The following is a 24,900-nucleotide window of genomic DNA, read 5'->3' as shown; positions in this document are numbered from 1 at the left end:
TGTACAGCACTATGACCATCCTTGCTGTTATTTTAAAGTGCTTTACAAATAAAATTGGATTGGATAATAATTGGCTTAAATATTAGTCATGTAACGAGTCACACAATGAGCTCAGTGTGTTGATATGGTTCCTTAGTAAAGGGTGTTATCTATTATTAATACCAAGACTAACTAATTGCATCACTGGGGATATTTGTACACCAAATCTTTCTCAATTATACCACTTACCCTTTGGCAACCATTGACCTCAAAGTCTTGGGGAATTTAATTAGCTCTGTGTATATATAGTCTAATCTTTTTTTTGTTTGTTTGAGTGTGTTTTTTTTAAACTGATGTTTGTGCCTACACAAATCCGGGGGCAAATTTACATCGCTACTTGGAGTACTCTGTGAGTAAAATTATATTCCTCTTCCTAAAGCAGCATGAAGAGAAGTCAGCCACTAGAGGCTGCACTAGTGGAGACACAGATACATAGATCAATAATGAGAGGAAGAAAGACAGAGGAATCAATGGAAAACAGCAAAAAAAAAGAAAATAAGAGATGGTGACATAGCACACAGTTCACTTTAGCAAGAGAGTGACGGACAGAGGAGACTGTAGGAGTGGGCATCACACTAGGTGATAACCAAAGAGGCAGAGGGAGAGGGAGAGAGAGCATCACAGCTCACTATAGAGAGGGAGGGAGAGAGAGAGAAAGAGAGAGAGAGCGGCGGAGAGTGGAGCAGCACTCAACCACTTTGCTCGTCCTCATATTTCCCACTGCAGCTGTGTGAGGCAGAGTGAGCGGCGGAGAGGAGAGAGCGCTTCAGAGCCTCGTGGAAACAGCAGGACCACGTACCACTTGGCTGAGAGATCGATGCACTTACACCAAGCCACACAGCCAGGAAGGGTGAGCGGCCCGTAGGACATCAGCGTACGGCCGCAGACACAGAGCGACAGAGTAGCCAAAGGGGACACAGAGTGAGGAGAGTGAGAAGGAGAAGACTACCTGAGGCCTATTCAGAAGCTCTCAGCTGGTCACTCAGAGCAGGTGAGTTAACTTGTGCCTGTTGGGAGTGGGGATTAGTGTCCGGCAGGTGTATTTCTCTTGTGTGTGTGCTACTGAGCCCTGTATTTTGACTCATGCAGAGTTGTACATTTATTTGCCTGTGTGTTTGTGGTGCGTTTCCTCTGCTTTTTTAGTTTGTGCATCACTTGCGGCGACATTTATAGTCTTCCAGGCAGGTGATTAACTGAGGAACCTCTGCATCAATCAATTTGTTATCATGCTGTGCAGAGAGGAACACAACAATAGCTGCTTAACGACACCCACATGCCGTTTGTGGTGTTTTTGTGTTTATTCATGTGGGTGTTTTTATACTTGAGGTGTGTTGTGGAAAACATTTGTCTGAATTGCAGTTTGTGCAGTTTAATGCAGCCATTAAAACTTGCTTTGAGGAAATTAATTAAAGTAGTGGATTTTATTGCATTGTTATTATTATTTTTATTACTATTAATTATTATTGACAGGGCGTTTGTCTAAAGCCACTAGTATACCTGTTATTCAGAAACACATCTTCTAGTCCCTGTTAAAGGGTGTCTTTCTTCTTGACATGTTGCTAATGAGTTTCTAAGAATGTTTAGGTGATGGGAAACAGGATGGAGATTGCTTTAAAACAATCAGTGTCCATGTGCTGACTTATTTTGATGTGAATATCTTGACTGTCTGGGTGATTGATGGTGCTGTAATGTGGGGCTTTTAGATCTGCCCAGCTCTGATCTGACTGTTAATATAGTAGCAGTTTTTCTAATCTAATGGATCTGGACATGAATAGAAATAGGTTCAAATTGTATATTTTAATCTGTAATTGTATGACTTTATCTGTCAAATACTAAGAAGAGAACCACATCTTAAAAGAGAAGTCAAATGAACAAGTCTTCCTGCAAAAATAATTATGTATATATCAGCTACGGGCTGATCATGAAGCATGGTGACATTTACCCAGTAGGTCTATGTGCGCTATCGCTTTCTTTAATCACATTACGAGTATCTGGAGCTGTACCTAGTTTGGAAATACCAGGCCATACTTTCATGTGCCATCATCTACTTCTCCCTTTCACATACCCCCACCTCTGCTTCACTCTTTCCCTCAGTGTCATCCCGTGAAGGTTATTGCCATATATCCAGTGGGTTTAATTTATCAAAGTCAGCCAGACATATTGTCCATGGTCACAGCAGAGAGGCAGGATTTGGGATTCAGCGTCAGGTATTGACACAATATTGAGAGCCCTGGTGATGTACACAGGTGCTGAAAAGAGGAGAGTTAGAGACTGTCAGGAAACAGCAGAAGCAGTGAAATCAGCAGAGAGACTGCCACCAGTTCAATTTCCTTGTAAACAGAGAAGCTGACTGTTTAATTTCTGTGATGCTTTTTCAGCCTGTGTGTGTGTTGTCTGCAAGCTGGGAGGCATGAGGTTATCGGTCTTTGGATTCATCACGTCTTGAACAGAGCTTGGCTTTCCCTCTCTCCCATGTGGGTCCTGTGTCATTAAGCTGAGACACCGAATCTGAGAGATCACTTTCTCTCTTCGTCTACTTTTCCCTTCCTAGATTCAGTGCATTGCGCTCCCTCTCCGTGTCTGTCTCTATCTTTACCTCTCACTTCATCTTTCTCTGTTCACCACTTTTTATGCCTCTGTGTCTTTTTCTGTCACACACATGCTGTACATAGGCAGCAACACACAAACATGAAGGAGACAAATGTGAATGCATTTGCAGAAACTGCTCCTCATAAAACATGCATCCCTCATTGAATGTAGAATGAGAGTGGGAAGAAATGATGTGGTTGAAATTCAAATTAAATACAGAATATTACACTTTGGCTCTAGTATTGTTCTGCATATTTTACCATCTGTATTGGTGCTATGGTTTTTAGAAAATTATCCTGATTTAAGATTCTTTTAGGACTTGCAGTAGAGTTGAAATGTGTAGATTTATGGAGACCTGACAGTAGTGACATCTCACAGACTGGATCAAATCTGTTCAAATGTTTACTCCCATCGTTCATACTTAATTTCCCGATAGGATCTGTTGCAAGGGAAACGTGTCTAAATCCTGGATAAGAGCCTGTGTTTAGTCGTTTAATTGCAAATGCAAATTGTTTCTATAAATTGCTAAAGGAGCAGGTGGTATTTGTTCAATTTTTCCCACATTCCCACTGTGTCGGGATTATCTTCACTCTCTTTCCCCAAATCATTCACATTTTATTTGAGTGCCAACGGGCAGCGGAACAAGATTGCTATCGTCTATGTGGTAATTAATAATTTACATAATACTTCATTCTGGGGGAATTTTATTTTCTTCTGTGCCAGTGTTAATTGTGTTAGCTAAGCTACCGTCATTAGTTATCGTTAGGAAGACACTTAAATGTGGACATATCCAGCTCTCATTAGTGACCGCATCATTCGTCAGATACTGCACAAATTTAACATAGGAGCAGAAGAGAAACAGTAGACGGGAAATTTTAACTGTTGGTTCTGCTTTCACTTGCAGTATTAGAAGATGTAGAACCTATATTTATATGAAAGTGAAAAGAGTGGTTATTGTTTAATGTGAACACTCTTCAGCTTGTCCTGTTTGTACATTAACCACCTTCAGTACTTAGAAGCCATAGACAGTTTTTGTCCTTCTATCCAAGGTTCGTTTTTTAAGAAGCACCTCAGTGGCCTCCTACGCTAACATCTCAGTTTGTGTGATGAATCCTGAATAAACGGCTGTGATTTATGTTTGTGAGGCAGAGCAGGCCCAAATGGGCATTTGTCTGAAGAAATGTACAACTTCTTTCTTTCTTTCTTTCTTTCTTTCTTTCTTTCTTTCTTTCTTTCTTTCTTTCTTTCTTTCTTTCTTTCTTTCTTTCTTTCTTTCTTTCCTTCTTCTGTCTTTCCTTTCTTTCTTTCTTTCTTTCTTTCTTCATTGCATATTTGTGTCACACTTGCCTTCTTCCATTTTTGCATTACTTCTCTCTTGTTTTTCAGTCCCCAGTGGGATTAAATATAACCAGCTGCTACAGAAATACACCTTTAGGTGGATCTCCCAGTAGCATTTTCTCATTAACATACTGTTCTTTAAGCCTGTCTTTGATACCTTTTGTTAGTTAATTTAAGTCTGCCTCTGACTCTTTGGCTGGTAATTCTAACCAAAAGGAATTATACAATGTATGGCAAGGCTGTTTTAATAAACCCAACACTGCAGACAATGACAGTTGTGAACTTCACAGCTCTTCACTGTTGATCTCTTGGCCACAAAGCACTTCATTAACAGAAGACGGATGAATGTGCCAATTATTCTGATCTTATCAGGGCATTTCTCTGCTGACTGCCTTGGGTCTCACACAGTGCAATGTGTAGGCTCCTCTCGGTTCTCTAATAAAAAATAATACTGATGGAAGAGCAATATTTGCCGGTCAGGAATGCCTGATCCTGCGAGATGCTGTAAATTTCACATACGCAGCCTTTGGGTGGTGTAGAGTGACAGTGCTGAGAGCGGGAAAAACAAGAATCAATGGTAGGACATCCAAGACAGCCGCTCTCTGCTATATTCTGTACTACTGACGAAGGACGTTTTGATCTTGTCTAATTGAATCACTTAATTGATTGAGCAGTTAAAGTGGTTGGAAATACTTAAAAAACAGATGGGTGCTGTATATCATCGATGATTTACAGAAGCAGGAGCTTGGGTTGCTTTTCAAGCCACTGGGGAGCTTTGTTTTACTGTGTGTAAAGCAGTGAGTGAAGAGGGGGAGAATGGCAAAACTGATAGCATCATAAAATGCGGAAAGAAATGTGGACTGCCCACTCGAAATAATAGGAGGAAAGACAGGGAGCTTTATGGTTGTTTGAGTGGATCCTTTCTTTCCATACCTGTACGGAAAATTTCCCCTGTGGGATGACACAGTTGAACTGATCTAAATCTCTGATTTATATATCATAGAGTACTGTAGAGACATATTCACCTTGGTCTTTATTTCAATCCCTAGAATCGCAGACATCTAAATTGGTTCTTTTGCTACTGCGCTTCAATCAAATACAAAAAGTTCAGGGTTCAGCTCTCCTCGTTGGGTAAGTATCCTCGTTTCCAGAATCCGTGGCATGTGTTGCATTAAGTAGTACCTTCCACTGCCAGCATGTGCTATATCTTTTTTACAAGCACCCGCCTTATGAATCTAGTGGGTATATTCTTGAGAGGTTTTATTTTTATCCCCCATCTTCCACTTCTCCCCAGCGTTTAGAGAAGCTGGGCAGGCCATGTTAATGATCCTCATTAGCCAAGGAGCTTGAATCCAAACTGGAATTCTTCCACCTCAACTGCTACTTAACATTTGGTGTTGCTCTCCCTTCCATGTCTGTCTTTCTCGCACTCGCACTCTCTCTCTCTCTCTCTCTCTCTCTCTCTCTCCCCCTCTCTTTCAGTCTCACTTTCTTTCTGTGCATCTTCCTTCCTTATCATTGCCAATTTTTTCCCCCCTCCCTCTTCATCACCGTCTTTCTCTCCAGCTCTCTCCTCCTCTCCCACCTGAGTGTCTACACTGGGACTTGGTCTGCAAAGGTCTTACATCTCTTTCTTCTTCAGACATATTTGTTTCTGATATATTTACTGGATGGTACAATTCCTTTGGGTGTTGGCATGTGTGTATAAATATGTGTGATTGTGCGTATGTGCACACTGCTGCTTGCAGGTCCTGTAAAAAAAAAGGAAGTGTTCCAGATGACCTACGATACTGGTTGCTTTTTCTCCCCTGCCGTGAAGTAAAAAGCTTAAAGTTCAGGCGTGAGCCCCCTCCAGGCTGCCTGTGAAGACTGTTCAGATATACAAACATGTCGGCTCAAGAGACACCTTTAGCTGAAGGGTAAATATGCTCTGGTTCTGTTTATACAATAACTCAGCTGCAGTGAGAGGCAGGCGTTGTTTGATACCTGGCTGACTGGGGATTATCTAAGGCAGTAGAGTCCACGCTGCTACACTGCATCATTTTGATACTTATCTAAATGTTCCATCTTTATGTAACCTTTATTTAGGAAGGGAAGTCACAGTGCTCAGTCAGGGAAAAAAAAAGTCCCCCCAAAATGTGCCCTGAATACATGAATTATCCTGAAGTACAGGTTCGCTGTGTTCTGTTAAAATGTGTCTAATTTGCATTTTTGGAGAAGTTTTAATTGCACAGACTCATTTATGGAGTAAAAGGTTAAAGGAATACAGTTCTGCACTAAGCTTTTTATGGAATACGGGATGTTGGCCTCAATTGTAAAGCTTTATGAACGTGACATTTGGCTTTTGAAAATCTATTTTACCACTTTACTAAAAGCATTGGCAATAAAGATGTTACAAAAGAGGAGATGGTAAAACTCCTTTTTATGTTGTGGCTTTTTGTTCCTTTTTCTGTTTTTTTTTTTTTTTCTTTCTCAGAGACCAACTGCAGACAGATCTGACTGGACCATTAATCGACACAGGAGTTTTGATTTTAGTATGAAAAGAGTAAATGCTTTTTCTCGTCTTTTCTTTCCTTCCCTTCTAATTAACTAAGCTAAAAAAACTGGTGAAGTGTTTAAAAAAACTGTCAGTTCATACATGCATTACAAAAAAGCAGATAGAAGTAGGACTGGATGCCAAATCTCAATACTTGCATCGTATATCCCAAATTCTTTAGACTCCTTCAAGTACAGAAAAATGCCTGTGATTGGTTGTTTTGTTTTATATTTCAAAACGAAAGACTTTAATTCATCAGCACCAAAACAACCACCTTTTTTGGATTTTACGTAAATAGACAACTTCATGCTGCGGTTAAAAATAAATACATAAACAAATAAATAAAAAAATCTGTGCAAACTGTGGTAAATTGAGTGGGGAAAAAAATAGAAAATGAAACAAAAAAATAAAAATGAGAAATAAAACTAAAGAATTGAAATATAATGTGCAAGGCATGCTAAAATAGAGAATTAGCATAGGAAATGATAGATTGGGAACTGGTGTTAAGGCCAAGTTATCTGTAACGGTATAGAGAACTGACAAATACTGAAAGATACTCAGCCCTAGATAGAAGTACACATAAATAGAGAACTTGGCATTTTCACTTTTTTTATATTGAGGAAAACAGGGGCAATATTTTTAATGTTTAAAGGGGTCATGTTTTGCTAAATCCACTTTTATCAGTCTGTGGTACATTTATTTGTGTATTTGGACCCTAATAGTTCAAAAAGTTTAAATTTGAACCCTCCAGGTGCGGCAAAGCTATCTTTATATTCAGTTTTGCAAAAATCGAGTGGATTTCTACAACCCGTTTGAATTCCTGCTTAATTTGTTACGTGTATAACTAGTTAAGTCACAACATTTGCACATCTAAGGTAAAGACTTCTGACGAACATTTCTAAGAGTACGCCATAATTGTTTGTCAGCAGCAGCAGCGGTTGTAGTCCATGCTGAAAATATGTCCAAACTTTGAACTGATTACCTAAAATGTTCAGTTGTTGGTTGTAGCAACAAAACAAGTGGTTGAACGGGACAGAGCAGCACGGTCAACAGCCTGGAGGGGGTGGGGTGTGAAGTGGCTCATTTGCATTTAAAGGGCCAGCACTCAAAATGACCTTTCTCATGTCAATACTCATAAATAGGGTTGAAGATGGACCTGTGGAGTTTAATTAATGAAGAAATTAGACCCAAACGTAGCATTTACAGTTTATGTAGACCACAGGGAAATATTTTAAAATGCATAATTCCATTAAAAAAAGCAAAATATCAGTCCTTTAATGCATGTCATCTCTTGTCAGTACGGATAAAGAGATGAGAAGTCTCCTGGCAAAGTCTGACGCATCCAATTATCAAATCTTTAGAGTTTAGTATTTTTCTTGCATTACTGTCTTCATTAGCTTCTAAAAATGCTTGATAATGAACCATATGTTCTTTCAGTGTACTGGCTCTATAGTTAAATATCAAAGCCTTGTCCCTTTTTCCATAAGGGTGTTAGTCTCAAGTTAAGTCGTACCATCTCTTTTGTTTGAAGTCAGGACTAATGTGTTGAGAAAATGAGATGTTTCATGGCCATATCTTAATATTGCTTAATATTATGTTTTAAAGTTACAGGAACCACTGTAGTCCACAGAGTCCTGTCCAGTCTGAGTTGAAATACTGTTCTGTTCAGAGTTTTACTCCCAGACCAGTGTCCCAGTGCGAGTCGGCCCATTTACACTTCTATTGATGACAGAACTGCATTGCAGTTCTGTATTCCAGTTGCTGTTTAATTTTAACATCAGTTTTCAACCCTACACCATGACCACACGGGTGACTTGGATCTAGTTTAGCTGTGTGCGTGAGCTCAATAGTGTGATCGGTGTTATGTGTACAGATTGATGTTAGGATGTGCTGATGTGTGTATAGCTGAATATGTCTTTGATAATGATAGATGTGGTGTTTACAGATTAAGATGTGTTATTTGTCTTAGACAATGTGAGATAGCTGGTCTAAAAATGAATTCTGGTGCAATAATGTGAAAAGTGTTGTGTATAGTGTAAATAATACGTGCATAGTTGAAGTATCTGGCCACTGTATAGAATTTTATAGTTGTTGTAGTTGTAATTTCCTTTTTTTTTAATGGAACATCTTCTGTCAAACAATGGATGGAAACTAGTCTTTGGCTAAAATGTGGAGTGTTTGCATTCATGTTTAAAACATGTATATTCATTAATGCTCACTGTCCTGTTCAAATAAATAAACTGAAATTGAAATCTCACTTTAGGATATGGAACTACTTTGACTCAAAAAATACTTTGAAATGAGTCATGCTACCACAGGCCAAACTAAGTAGCACCTTCACACACCAGTTAATTGCACATGTGATTAAGAACTAAGACAGCTATTTGTCTCTGTGAACTTCACATCTGTCTGCAATTTACCAGAATGGCATTATTAACGTAATATGTCCTTAGCTCCTACACAAAGGTATTCTCATTCCTAGCACACACACTGGGCAATTATAGCTGCTCCAGTTGTCCCATTTGCATAGTTTTATAGAATATGCATTCTGATAGATTAGATTTCCCTCTTAATATGCAAAACAGAGCTGTTACGAGTTGGTTTTCATGAGATATACCTAATAATTTGTTCAACAGAGCAACACTGATTTTTACTTATTTACATAACTGAAATTAACAGATATATTTATCAGTATCTCTGTGTTGCTGCTGTCAGGGCTCAATATATGCAAGTTTTACCAAAAGATTGAAGCTGTGTCCTTTGGTCAAATGTTGACCTCTGCCATCAGTTGTTTACCCTGAGGACAGCGCCAAAAGTTACCTTAAGCCCACCCATTATAAAGCAAGTATTTCTCACAGTAATCCTGGTAAAGGCCAGTTAGAGCGAGTCAAATGATGCAAGATTAGTTTGAGGTTGGTATTGAATCTATGTTATCATCATGTCTATGTATATTGTCGAGATGATCTTAGTCTGAACAGTAAACTTGATTTACAATATGATCTGTAAGGTTAAATTATTGATACCTGTCTTAATGGTACAGTGTATTATGATCTTTACAAATTATCTCCCCAAGCTACAAATATAGTAATAGTAGTAATATATTCAAATTAAGTGCACACTTTAGAACTTGAATATTCTTTAATTTTCTACATAATTACCTTGTACATATTGTATGTTAGAAAACATAGATTGAAAAATAACTTCACCTTTTTTCTGTAAACAAGATGCAGTGGTTATACAGTGATTATTGTGGTTGGTAAAAAAGCAAATGTCTTAGATTCTGTTGCTTTTTTATTTCTTCTTTTTTTTCCTTTTTTTTTTTTTTTTTTACCCCTACAGTGCTGCATTGTTTTTATATCAGAGAATTGTATTATTTACAATGTAGAATCTTTAATTTTCCATGACATTAATCAATGCAATGCTCTAGTTGCAAAACAAAAGCAAGTTGTTTATTCTGTTTGTTGTTTTGTTGCAGCCCAAAACCTCATAAATGGTATTACCCATATTTTTCATTGATCTTTCACAATCAATACCTATCCCTTTGGAGAGTGATGAGACATTTTTTCGAGGCTTTTTAGAGGGCTTTACTGCATGCGTCAGAGCTAGTGTTTGAAAGCCCGTTCGGTGCCCTGGGGGCTGTGTAACAGTTACAACATGATGTATTATGTGAGCACAGGATTCGTAACATTGCATTGTTAAATGTAGAGAAAAGTAACGTGAAACAGGAAACAGCTACACTTCCCACGAGACTTTGTTTATAAAAAGATCTACTTGTTAAAAGAATCTTGTTGATTGTCAAGAAAACATTAGTATCATATTGTTAGATTTTAAAGTCAGATGATGTTTGTACTAATTTGCATAGTGGAAAGCTGAATGTACTGATCAGTTCAAGTTGTAAGGTTGATCGTGTTGTGTGTGAATCGTGTTGTCTTGAGTAGCTGTACAGACTTTCTTATTTCAGCCACAGATGTCTGTATGACAACAGTAAATGCAATTGCAAGTTGAAAAGCAGTTACAGATTTACAGGGTAGAATCACCAATCCCAATTTTACCACTTCTTGTGAAATATAGGAGTTACAGTCAAAATGCTGGTTCTGGGAGGGATAAGATGTGTTGGTTTTTGTTGTTGTTGTTGTTATCTGACAAGAATTTGACAATGTTATCACAATATTTTGACAAGACTTAATGAAGGAAATGCTACTCCATATTTTCATTAACTGGGTAATTAATGGGTAAAGGTTAAAGAAAAATAATTGTCTATCTGGCGATGTATAATAAACCAGAAATGTTTAACTAATATTTCTGAAGTGTCTCTGTAAATCAGACTCAGTGCACATCATAGTTCATAGGGCAGACCCACACATCACAGATTTACAGGAAATTTTTCATCATTTCCCTCAATAGCAGCCAAATAACAAATTCTGTGACTAAACCCAAGTACTTTTTAGCTAAAGAATCAGTGCCCACACTTAAATATATTCATAGTGTATTACACCTGTAAAATTCTGTAATTACACTGATAGTTGGGCCGCTAAAAATTAATGGCAACCAAGTAGGAATGTTTGGACAGCACAATTATTTAATTATGAGTTTTATGATTCTTCTAAAAGAGCGATCATATGGAAAATTAAGATTAGTCACAATCTATGAATGCTCAGCCCTATTTAAAGACACAGATTTTGGCAAAATTCTAGAAAATTCATTCAAAACTGGTCAAAGAAAAACAAATTGTGCATTCTAACAGGTTTATCCTGACTTTAAAGCACCCACTTTCATCAGCCTAGACATGTTAATTAACCGTGAGTGACTAATCTCACAAAGACATTATGCATCATTAATCGGTACTGTGCTGTCTAGGTCACAGGGGTTTGTGGGACTCACAGCACCATTTTCACCGAAATAAAGTGCAGTCAAACACTTCTAGGTATATTGGCACAATGCAGATGGAGTTTTTCTGTTACCTCTACACCTCTTTAACAATTAAAATGTTGTACTCTTAATTATTGTGGTGGTATGAGAACACTAACTGTTGGAAACCAAATGACTTCCTGACAGCTAGTGGGTCACAAGGCAGTAAGTACTGCTGTGCTGCTGATTAAATTCACCCAATAATTAAGCAGACATCATCGATTCCCTGCAGAGAAATGGAGAAATTGAGAGCGTGTGTGTGAGAGACACTCAGTTCGTCCCTGTGCTTCCTGTAGCCCCTGCAGCGGTGGGCCAGTCAGATATGCGTAATTTGGGAAATGAGCAGAAGTCAATTCCACTTTAACAGACAGTGGTGGTTGGACACATCGATGTTCCATGCATTGTTGACTCCCTTCATTTTCCTCCTCTCTGACTTCCTCTGTGTAATTGACATAGCGATCGAAGGGAATGAGTATGCGTGTCCTAGATTATGATTGTGTGTACGGGCTTAATGTGGTGTGTAAGAATGTAAAACTAAATAATCAAGTGCGGCTTGAACAAGATAGGACACTTGTGGAAGGACAAATACACAATCAGGAGGTTTACATGTTGGGTTTGAAACAAGATATCATTTATTTAAAGGCTCTGTAAGACTCAAGTAAAACTATGGGTGAGTTCATACATTTGGTTATGGAATTAGCTGCCCGTGAGTACAGTAATGCTAATTTATGCCTATGTGAGTTCCTGTCTACCTCTTCTAGCTCATTTTCCTCTCTGTGTGGGCAGGAGAATGACAACACTTATACACCAGAGAGCCAAAAGCAGTCTCACTTTTGGTATCAGTGCCTATGTTATACAGACACAGCTGGTGACCACAGTTACTGTAACTAGCAAATGTGTCAGCTTGGTGGTCCACTTTAAGCAAACAAATCAAAAGACAGAAACAGTAGTGGTTGCTTATTTTTCTTATAGTTATATTTTCATGTAGGATTACTATCATTTTGGGCCATCTTAAGCAACCAAGATAAAAAGAAAAGTCCCTTTTATTTTTTGCATACACATTTCCAAGCCAAAATGTTTGGCTTTGTTGGGGTAAAAACTCTCTCTCCCTCTCTGGAAAATCATGAGTACAGTGATGACAAACATATCATATTTTTTATTTAATACAGCACAGAACAGTCAGTTCCTCACCTTAAAATGTTATTGTTTGCAAAATTGATAGTTTGTGGAAATTGATAAAAGACTCAGCAGTTTAATGAATCTTTCAGGGTCAAGTTTTGGATAAAGTCAGCAACTATGATGTGGTGTTGTTTCCCAAATGAAATGACAAAGCATTTTCAGTATGCTACAGCTTTGATTCTTTTCCCCAGAGTGTCTTCTTCTTTACATTAGCAGCAGATGCTTAAAGATGTTAAATTCTTTAGAGCCTCTAAACCCAGATGAACTCACCTCTAAATAAACAACTACCATATAGCTGCTGATGACATTCAGTTCAGTTATCACGCTGTGTGTTATTCATCTTTTTGTCAGACTAGCATGTTGAATTTCTACCTCATTTTGACAGCACAGGGCACACTGTTTTCTCAGCAAATTGCCCTGTGGAGGCAAAGTCTCTTCAACTCTCATCTGACCTGCTTCACCTGATTGAAGCACTCGGTCTACAGTGACCACATCAGAAGAGAAGAAGAATTTCAGCTGAAGAGACAGAAGTAACCTAGTGCTAAATGTCAGAAAGTAACTAAATAAAGCAGCCAAATGTGGTAGCTCTCCAGTTTTCCTCAGCTGTCTTCAGAACCCACATTATGTTATATTTCTATTTGTATAATGCTTTTCACTGTGGCCTTTTCATTATGAGCCTTTGCAGCAGGGTTTAGCAAATCATTCAAAGCTAATGCAATTGACAGGTTTTTAATAAAACTCTGCTTCATTAAAAGACAGTCATGCCATCATGTCTTGAAATTCATCATCTTATAGATTCTTTTACTCTAGGGCACAAATGGAAGAATATTTTAAAAGCTTGTGTTTAATTCTTTATTCTTACTATATAAGGTGGTTCTAATGGCCAAAGAGGAAAAGCTGTGTTACGTAAATTGTATTATGCCGCAACTCTTTATTGTAGCTGACAAGGTATTTTAAGGCCACATTTTGACATGACAAATGTTACTTGTTTTCATTATAGTATTAAGTTTTAGTTTGTCAGATTTTGCAAGAGTGAAAAAATAACTATTTTTCTGAAACTTAGTGAAAGGATGAGGTTTGAGAGGGGTTGGTTGGATTGACAGACTGTGTGGTTTATTTTAGGAGTATATGCCCTTGTTTTTACTTGAACGTGAAGCTAAAACTGGGGCTAAATTAGTTTTGTCTTCCCACTCTCATGGCAGTGGATGACTGCAGTGCTTCTACTTCCACACACAACTTGTTCGTGTTTTTCAATGTTGTGAGTTTGAAACTGATGCTTTCACATGCTTATCTAACAAAAAAGGACCTTCACAAATATTTGGACCATAGCAGAAATGTTTGACCTTGTAATTTAGAATTCAATCAATTTCTGGCGTATTCAGTCTTGACTTTTAAAGACCAATCTTCCTATCGTCTGGCGTTTTTACCTCGATATTGCTGTAGCATCTGCTTATTTCCTTCCAAAATAAAGAAAAACACCATTTAATCTTTGAGCACTCTATGTAAGAGGCGAAAACATCCTTTGCACTTAACAGTCTAGAATGCTGACAGGTTTACACCTAGTGGCAGATTCATTCTCTATGTTAGTGTTAAATTAATAAATAGTATAATTTTGAGGCATTTGGACCGTCAACCTCATGGCAGGTGTAGTACATCAGATCTGCACGTCTACACATGGTTAAATTAAAATAATGCCATTTGCAGAAGTCTCAGCATTAAAATCCTGCTTATGTCTTAAAAATTATGAAATATATAATACTAAATGACATTCTGCCTACGTCTTGAAAACTTTTACCTTCAAGTGTGTTCATTCCTTTTTTCTGACTACGCCTTAGCATTTTCATTCCAGTAACATTATGGCTGCAGACGTTTAACTCTGGGATGAGCAGCTGAATCCAGAGCTGCTGAATGCCCATAAAAAAGGGGGAAAAACCCACATAGAGGAAAGTTGGAACTTTTAAAGCAATTCATTTCCTGCTTTGAAACTTCACATCCACCTGTTAAGAGGTGGTATTCTTTCGTAGCAAAGTACGTTTCAGGTAAAATGTTTAATATAGCTTCCAGCTGGATTAACTGGAGTGTGTGTGAACAAATTCTGCCGATGTGCTGCCTTCCTTATGATGGCCTCTCATTGGTTCGGTGGATTTTAGGGGCACTCCTTTGTGTGAGCATGATGATTTTTAACAAGAACCTGGCAATGTTAATTTTTCTCATTACACAAGACTGTCCACCCAGAGAGGCCTCACACAATAAACTCATTTTTTCTCATTCTCTCTGTCTTTCTGTTCCTAAGTCTTTTACTGTTTCCCCCACTGTCTCTGTCTGTCTCTTTCTGTCACACTTTGCTGTCACTTTTCAAAGCTTTTATTCTAAAGACCAAAATTGGCAAAGAATGCTGTTCTAATCAAGCTAGTTGGACACAGATCAGAACAGCTCTTTGAAAAACCTTTACAAGCATGTTATAATCTAGATGGACAGCAAAGCTTACATTCTTTTTATTTATTAATGAATTTGAACTTGATGTTAGTAATTCTGTTAATTGCTGTTAATAGATTTAGATTTTCTTTAGATTCTTCAGCGAACATAAAATGTGAATTATGTTTGTCAATGCCTTCCAAGTGTGCACAAAACTATTACCTTATTGTTTCATTAAATTTAGATTATGTAAGATTTTTGCAAAAAGCACTGAATATGTTAATACAATAAAAATCCCTCTTAAATTCTGTTCGCATGGGACCTGGAAATTAACCTCCCATATCTTTGTCTCATACGATACATTCATATTGGATAAGTGAAATGTTTTTACCTAAATTTAGACATTTTTACCCCTTCCTGATGTTAAGGCTCACCACTTACAGATAACTGTTGAAATACAGAGACATGTTCCTCACTGTACACTACCATGCATATCATCCATCCTATGATCTTTGGGATGTCATCCTTTTTTTGCATATCCACGCTATGTTTTGACATAAGCCTCAGGAATTTCCACCAAGAAAACTTTCAGTAATGATCACCAACTGAGCCTCCACCGTTCAAAACAGGCTAAGTAAATGTAAAGGGGAAATGGAAAAAAGATGCAAATGACTCCAAATCACAAAGACTACAATTTATATGCCACTAATATTATCACAGAGCAAACACTTTTTGCTGAAATAGGGCTGGTAGTGTTGATTTTTTTCTTTCTTCACTTTAGAATTTACAGACATGGCAGATTCAGACAAGATTAAAATCAGAGACAACCTCTGTAATCATTGCAAATGACCACAGGTAACACTAGTCTCATACAAGTAGGTCTTTAGTCATCACTAATGACATTTGTGGGTGTGACTCTCCAGCTAAAGCATCCTGTTTTATTTGTCCACCCTTATCATCTGTCATCTCTACTTTCTGTTTTGGTCATTGGGTAGAGGTGAACTTTAAATGGTTGGTTTACAAGAGTGGACACTCTCCCGGGGGGGGCACGGGCACATGGGGGGGCCGCGAGTGACATTGTCGTGTGTGAGTGCGGATACGTTAACGACTACTGTTGTACATCACAACATTATAAATTACTCGGCACATACTCTTCCCTCTGCTCACGGATTGAGGTCTGTGAGTGGGGGGTTTTCGGGGGGGCAGCAGGTAGTCAATGAAAAGGTGAGTGGAGCTCACTTTGACTTCCCACATCTTTATCTATAGAGCTATATAACCCACCACGTTTTCCTCATCTCTTCATACAGGTCCGTTGTGTTACTTTTAGAATTATGCCCCCCCCCACTCCCATACATTTTTTTTGGGCATGTGGCGGCACCAGTAGACTCATGATGCTGTCAGTGGGGTGTGGTTCAAAAAAGGTTGAGAAACCCTGATTTACAACAACAACCAGGAAATTATATATACCAAAGATGCCCAACATAAAAATGATGCAGCATATGCTACAGTAAAACATTTCACTTCCTGTCTCCTAAATGGAAGAAGGCTTGGGAAAATTGTGTGGATGAATGAAAGTAAATAAAGACTTAAATGCAGGAATAATATGCCTTTGTATTACTACTTCTAGTCAAGATGTTGTGTTGTGGGTTTGTTGCTGAGACAGTGGAAGGCCTCAAGCAAAGTCCAGTTCTTCCTGACTGTGTGTTTTATAAAAAGAATGTTCAGTACATATGCATCTTGTTAAAATGAGTCCAATGTTTACTACATGGCCATAAATATGGTTGAATGGTCTCCCTTTGGAATGAATAAGCCTGATCTACCTCCAGTCTCTGAAAGGGGCGGGACAGTGGAGAGACCCTCCTGACACTGAAACAGAAATCACTCTCCAGTGAACAGTTTTGTCTTTAAACACCTTTGGTGAAACTTCAGTGTGTGTGTCCACAGTGACTGAGCACTCATTTCACTGTGCTGAGGAGAGCCCTATGTGGGAAAATAGTTTTTAGTTCACCAGTTGATAAACCATGAGTTGTTGTAAAGGCGCTGTGTCTGGCATCATCCTCATCATCTTTGTCGTCATTGTCTTCGTTACCAGCATCTTGTCTGACAAAACTATTTGTCAGATTAATGTCAGTTTTATATGTAGCTTCCTAGGTAGCTCCAATGTCCACAAAGTTTGTTCACAGTTTTGAGAAATTTAGATTTTTTAATTTTTTAAATATTAAAAATGTGCCTTTACTTATAATGGGCCATACTTGATGGCTTACAACATAGAAATGTTTAAAGATATCACTATAGTTACTATTGAGCAGTGATAGGAAGTCTTATAAGGGCTTCCATTTGGGTCCATGACCTTTGACCTTGAGTGACCTTGAAGGGTCAAACTCAAGGTCACCAGTGTCTAGATTTCAACAATCTTCTTCTCTGACACTACCGTTTGGAGTCAGTTTAAATTTTATTTGTAGGTTCCTTGGGACAATGTCTACAAAATTTTTTCACAGATTTAAACAACATTAAGATGTATTACAAATTTGCCTTTACTTATAATGGGCCACATTGTGATGGCTTATAACATAGAATTGGTTAGAGATAGCAATATAGTCACTATTGAGCACAGATAGTAAGTCATATATGGACTTTCGTTTAATTTACTGAGTTATCCTCAAGTGTAAGTACCACTCACTTTTACTTGGAGATGGATCTCCTGCATCCAAACCACAGGAATCTAACATAGTGCAGAACCTGACAACCTATAGCGCAGAACCTGACAACCTCTCAAATTCAAGCTGTTATTGATTCTTGATGGAACATGCTGGTGAGCGACAATGCCATTGGTCCTATTTTTAAATCTATGTTAAGTTACGATATGCAAGAAAACAGTTTGAAAAAACAGCTGTAATGATGAAACTCATGAGATCCCAACACACTTACGCACATCTCTCGACACTTGTTTTTCAATATTGACAGTAACCCTTCAGTATCCTATCCTGCTTATGGTTTTCATTGAAGGCTACATGTTACGTGACATCCACAAATGCAAGAACTCTTTTCACCTCAAACTTCTGTGAGTTTATCAAAAAAGACACAGTACGCTGAGGATTTTTTTTACACTATGTCTCAGTGCTGAACCTCAGAGGATTTGTATGGAAAAGAGATGCTGCGGGTTAAAAAATCCCTGAAGGAAGAGATGTTTTATCTCAGTGGGACCCTCCTGGCTAAATAGAGGAGAGAGAAAAAAAAAGAATTTATAAACCAGCTATCTGTGGACACAAGTCCTTAAAGCTGTTAAAATGCTAACTTAAAGTTGTGAAATTTTAACTGAAGGTGAGAAAAAAACAGTCTCCTGTGTTGAGATTTTTTGACTCCCTTTTATGAGGTTTAGCAGCATTAAAACATTGTTACAAAAGTTTGACCATAAAAGATAATGCAACTTAATTTTCCTCATGGTTTCTGGTCTGGTTAGTGGGCTGCCCTCCCACATGTATGCACTATGTACTGAATTCGGCATTATGTATTCAATATTTTGTTCCACTGCATTTAGCTTTGATATCAGGACTCATAGATCATGATATATTTTAAGCCATACAGTGCTTATGCAGGTCTGGACTCCATGTGTGAAAATGACATCTCATCCTCCCTGAACCAATGTTTCACAATATGAACCTGATGAATCCTGTCATTGTTGAGTCTTTGTGCTCTCTATTAAATTGATGGGTGTTTAAGAAATCAGAAGCTACCCACTGCATCAGTTAAGGTTAAATAACCTGTTGCAGCTGAAACATAATCACTGAACTAATTATCTAGATTTTACGTATTTACTTGGATAAATCCAGGTGGAAACTGTTTATTGATCAGTCTGTGTGTTATTATAAACCATAATTTACAGATGGTATCAGTTAAAATTTTAGAATATGATACTTCTCACTGTGCTGTGAATATTATTCTTGGCACTTTTGCTCTCTTTCTCTTTTGTCCAGTGTTGAACTGCAAAGACACCTTTAAAACTGAAACTCAACTGTTCTAGGGCTTGAAAAAAAACATTACCTCAGAGGTGAAACTCTGATATCTTTCTCATTAACACTGTTTTTTTTTTTTTCACTGCAGGCTTTATCTCTTTGTTGAACTACAGACAAAGTGAAGTGATCATTAGTTAGTCTTCTAAAAAGATGCTGATACAAATACAGATGAACTTCATTGATCCCCAGGAAGAAGCGTTGTAGTTGTACTGTGTTTTTATATTTCACAAGCTACTTTTGATATGTAATGTTTTCTGTTGCTGTAGAATATGAATATTGATGTTGTGCATTAGCCCACAAAGTCTTGTTTTCACTTTTGAAGGCTAAGTCACCACTAAATTGAGATAATTCAAAGACTGAATATCATTAAATAAAGCCTTTTCTTGTCATCAGATTCAGCTGTTGGTTAGGTATGGCACTGAATAATTACCATATGCACTCTACAATAGAAAACACCAGATTTGTCTTGCAGGCACAGCATTATCCAGCGTTTTCTTTTTGCTTTCTTATTCTCTAAGTGAAACAGACTTAGTAACCAAAGATAAGTTGTTATGTCAGAGGAGAGAGCTGTGTTCCGCGATAAGGCAGAGAACCATCACAGACAAGCTGTGCCATTTTTTTCCTCCTTTCTGCCTCATTTCCATCATTCCTAAGTTGAAGACAATTTTAAATATAGTCTCTTTTGAGTTATTGGTAATTCGCATTGGATCCGGAGCAAGACAAGCACAAAAAATGCTGTCATTGTAAGTTGACAACAAAAGCATTGCATAGTGGGAGAGAGAAGTATTCCATCTCAAACAATGAGACAAGGTGGTTAATTACCCAGTTCATTTCTAATTAGCGATATGAGTGGTGCAGGGAACGTAGTGGAGTAGGGAGGGTTGCTGTTGTTAGCTGGATGGATTTTATGTTTTTGCCATGTGTTGCTGCTGAGATAGGCCCTGTGCCTGGAAACAGCGGTGGTGTCGCATCCAGCAGCACCATACATGGTCAGTCATAGGGAAGCAATGCCAGAAAAATGGTGAATAAATAGGTGTTTGGCACAGCAAAATGGTATTCTTAGGAAGGTATGAACAGCTGGCCCAAAGGGACTAAAGCATGAGTGTGGTCATTATCTGTGGGAGATAAAGGGACACCTGAAATCTTGAAGGTAAAATAAACCATTGGTACATCTACAAGAAAAGATGTAAGAAACACACAATGCACGGCAGGATACACTGTCTTGTTAGAGTAACATTTAATTTCTGCTCTATACATTCAGCAAATATCACGTTTCTTAAATTACCCAGGCACGTTAAGCTGGATTACCACAAAAATATGGTTACAAAAGTAGTCCGAATATTCCTTTTCTTCTGAGCCTGGCTTTACTTTCAGCAATTCAAGCTACTCCATTTGGCTGCCACAGGCATGTGTGAGGCGAGAGCATGGAAGCGGGAAGCCATGAAACAAATTGGATAAATGTTATTTCTGGAGGAACATTTTAAATGGGATGCAGGAATCTTATTGAGCCAGTCAGGCTTGAAATTGAGTGAAATCACACATTAACACAACGTGGAAGATTCTGCATTCACCTTTTTGTTAAAACTGCCGCTCTTCCTATTGTCTTCTATGCAGGTCTTTGTATGTAAGACCTACAGTAAAGGGTGACCTCATACATGTGTGGTATATAGGCCTACATGCGCATGAGAATGAACAATTCAATCCGATCGTGTCAACCTCTCACCCCCACAATGCTCCAAGCTAATTCAAAGGTCACTGACATTTCCCAAACTCTGACTTATAATATAGATCCACAGTGGTGCGGTCAGGAAATGTTGAAACCTGCTGTGGCTTTAAGGCCATTTCTCTGTGGGGATGCAACGAAATAATTGATATACTTGCCATTGGTTACTTTTTGCATAGTACTAGTCGAAATAAAAGCAGCAGTGCTAAAGCTTGTTTTGACAGTTTGCTTTTGTCATCTGCACCTTTTCCAAGTTCTTATAAAAATAAAGTAATACAGCTCTTAATTAATGAAGTTAAATGATGATAATCTTGTCTGCCCTTTCTTTAACTCACATGTTTGTGCTGCTGTATGTGGGTTCATTTATTTCTTTAATCTACAATTAAATATAACCAATTTGAAATAAAAACTGCCACTGATAACTGCAGTTAAGCTTCAAAGACCTAAACCAAAAGCATCTAATGATTTAAAATATTTGATAACTTTTGAACCACTAATCCCATCAATACAATGAAATAATTCAGGTATAAAGCAGTTTTTCAGTTTTTCAGCAGCTTCAGGGTAGTTTCCAAGTAGTTTTAGAAGTGATAGTGGATGTTGATGCTTGTTTTTGTGTTCAGTTAATGATATATTATTTTGACAAAGTCACTTTTTCTTCAGTTTTCTCTGTTCTTTGAATTTTCTCTGAGCTGTTATGAACATCTACAAGATCAGTAAATTCAACATCAGAAAATACCTGATTTTCACTGAAAAATCCAAGAGGATGAAATATCAGGTAAGAATAAATCACTCAAGGATGGTTAGATGTCGAAGAAAAAAAATTTGAAAGTCAACAAAAATAGTTGTAGGTCTTTAAGGGTTGAAATAAAATGCATGGCCTGCAAAAACCTGTATTCAAGCAAAGTCTAATCAAAGCATTGACTTTGCAGTACAAATTTTGGAGGTCAAATGTAAGTTCTTTGAAATTAAAATTTTTTTTTTTTAATTGATTGCATTTTTTCTCTCATAAGTTTTGATCTTAGTTCACGGGTTTGTTTCTCACCAAAGCCAAAATGTTTGGTTACAACTCAAAATGTTTTTCTTGTGGTTGAAAGAAAAACCCTCTCTATCTGTTCTGTCTGATTCCATCTTCAGTGTTCAGAAGTGTCATTCACACCTCAGGGCTGTGCTTTCTCTGTTTTCGCTCCCTCTGGGTCAACCTTGAAAAATGTGCAAAGGAGATGTTACACATGTAAGCGCACTGTAGTCTCAGATGGTATGGCATGGATGTATATGTATTCTTTGTAGAGATGTAACGATATGAAAATTTCCTATCACAGTTATTGTGACCAAAATCTGGCATTTTTAGAAGATCGGATTGTATTGTATTTAATCATGAGATCAAGCCGATCCGGATCCGGTTCGTGTGTGTGTGTGGGGGGGTGGGGGGGGTGTAAACACATGTCCTGTTCCCTCAAATTAAAGTTTCTGAAGGTTGGGAAAAGGAAAATTAGCTGCACAACAGTGAGAGGCTTAGAGGAATTAGTGAAATGTCTATAGGTTTCACTTTGGCTTTAAGATCTGGTAGTGATGCGCGAGTTTGTTTTTTTTAAACCCGCGGGGTTTTTGTGGAGTTATTTGACCCGACCCAACCCACCCTACAAATAAACTGACATTCTTTTGACCCGCCCCAACCCAACCCCTGAGTAGCCTGCTGATGTGTGCATCACTTAAGTACGGCGTAGAAAACACCCCCATATAATACCTGGACAGACATGTCCATAGACACTACAGGAGTGGCAAACTTATGGGCTGCGGGCTAAAACCGGCCCGCCAAAGGTTGTAATTTGTCCCACAGTATGAATTTGGAAAGTGCAAAAATTATACTAAAGTTATTAAGAGTTGAAGGTGTCATACTTTTTTTAGTTCAGTTCCACATTCAGCCCAATTGGGATCTCAAGTAAAATAATAGCATAATAATCTGTAAATAATGACTCCAGATTTCAATTAAAAGTTCATTGTAAAAAGATGGTATTGGATCGGTATCAGATCAATGTTGGCAAAACTAATCCTAAAAAAAAGGAGGCAAAAAAATCCACATCGGGACATCACTACTAATATTACCCCTATAAGCCCTGGCACATTACATTAAAAGCCACAATTATAAAACCAAATAATGTTGCCATGTTCAGAGTAAGCCATCTGATGCAGCTTTAAAGGAAGTGAAAATGAACACAGAAAAAACACAACTGTGAAAGCAAAGCAAGCAAATGCTTCAAAGGTAACAAAGTACTCGGCAGAACAAAAATAAATTATATCATTGCCAGCATGTTTTTTTAAGGACGAAGTAGAATAATTTTCAACTCAGTTGCCTCTGTCCAATTTAGATAATTACTTTGCGTTACGTTTTAATCACAGACTGCGCTCATACACAAACCTGAAGCAACCTGTTAATACTGGTGACTGCAGACACTAATTCACTTGTTCTCTGGTGCCATTTGGCTGTTAGTTAGAACCGGTGTTTGTCACAGAGACAGCATCTGCCCTCATTCTCTTTCTCACACCCTCTCTCTCTCCTCATTGAATCTTTAACTCCTTGCCTCCCTGTCTTTCTCTTCACTTCCTGGCGCCTTCTTTCACACCAAGTGTCACATTTAGTTCTCTGCCCAGACAGGCAGGCAGGCAGGCTTCAGCGGACCACCATCCAAAATTGGAGATGCCTCGTCCAGACAACTCGAGTTGTTTGGTTCCACTTTGGCTGAGACCAATTGCTCCATTCACTGCGTGTGTGTTCATATTTTATGGCCTTGTCCAAGCAATGTGGCTCTTGTGTAGCGCAGTGGAGACCTGGGGAGTGACTTGTAAGGTTCACATGGTTCATTCCTCTCTGCAGGAATGTTTTTTTTAGTTGCCATGCTTGAATCTCTCGTTCCCTTGTTCTCTGTCCTCCTCTTTCAGAAACCCACAATGTCTCATCTGCCAAAGACTCATCCAGAATTGTCCAGAGCCAGACATAATTCAAAAAAGGAAGAAAAAAAGACAAGAACCCCTTGTTCACTGTTCCATATCACTCAATTACTGTGTTTGCGGTTGTTGGTGATTCTCTTTGAATGTGTGTTAATGTGCCAAAATGGGGGACAGTGTGGTGAATGTGGGTGTCAGCCCTGCCTGTGTTAACTAACAAATCATCAGTGTCCTATTTTTTGTGTTGCTTAGAGGCTTGTTTCCAGTCTATAGACAGACCTGACAGTAATCAATAAGCTGTCTCTGTGTGGGCTCATGGGTGTGTGTGTGTGTGTGCATTTGTCTTTGCATGCATAGATGTGGCTGTGTGTGTGCTTGTGGATCATTAAACTCCTCTGGGGATGGCACTGTTCTGTTTTCATTTGGCAGACATCGGAGAGTGGAACAGCCATGTCATTGAAACAACAGAGTCTTCAGCTGATAGATAATCAAAACGTACTGTAGACTGGGACAGAAAGCATGACACTACATGGCAGTCTTCTGAAGTGGGATGACAGGTTTCTTATAGCTGGTCCAGTGAGACCTCTCAAGGCAGGATGGATCATTAATTAGAACATCTCTTTTATTAACAACTTCATTTAAATTCATGCACTCTGCTCTGATGATGATGTTTACTTCTTACTTCAAGTATCTCTCTGATATGTTTGCATGTAAGTGAATAAAATGAAAGAAAATAAGATCTCTCTACCCATCCTGACAGATTTCTGTAAATATTTCAAACTGGATTTTTGGAGGCACTCTTGCCATGCTACCATCTTAATCTACTTTATGTGTGTTCATTAACAGTCACTTGCTGCTTATTTGAGCCCAAAAGGTTGAGAAAAAGCAATCAAAATGTTTCCAGACATGTCATTTTCCTAATTGAAAAAATAAGAAATGACACAGTTCATTACTGTGTCCTGTAAAGATGTAAACAGCCGCTGGTGACCAAAAGCATCTACTGATTCAGAATATTTTATAACTTTAGAACCACTACTCTTATCAGTGCATGTAAATAATTCAGGTAAATGTAGTTTCTTAGCTTTTCAATAGTATCAGATGTGGCTTATTTGCATTTTCAGAGGCTCCGTAGTGAACATGGAAACATCATCATGTCCATGGTGTTTGACAAATGACAATGGTTGTAAAACACTAATGTTTATGTTCAGTTACTGATA

General features: G+C 38.2%; 1 protein-coding gene across 1 annotated transcript in view; it reads left to right on the top strand.

The window, feature by feature from the left end:
- Window positions 1–700: 700 nt before the first annotated feature.
- Window positions 701–24,900, top strand: part of tnr (tenascin R (restrictin, janusin)) — a 189,158-nt gene continuing 164,958 nt past the window's right edge. Inside the window, 1 exon segment of the mRNA XM_030160124.1 lies at window positions 701–1,030. The gene's annotated coding sequence lies outside the window, so the exon portion shown is untranslated.

The sequence above is a fragment of the Sphaeramia orbicularis genome, chromosome 17, assembly GCF_902148855.1.
Source record: "Sphaeramia orbicularis chromosome 17, fSphaOr1.1, whole genome shotgun sequence".
NCBI classification, from domain to species: Eukaryota; Metazoa; Chordata; class Actinopteri; order Kurtiformes; family Apogonidae; genus Sphaeramia; species Sphaeramia orbicularis.
Note: the sequence above shows the minus strand (reverse complement) of the source record. Positions and strands in the feature narration are given on the sequence as shown.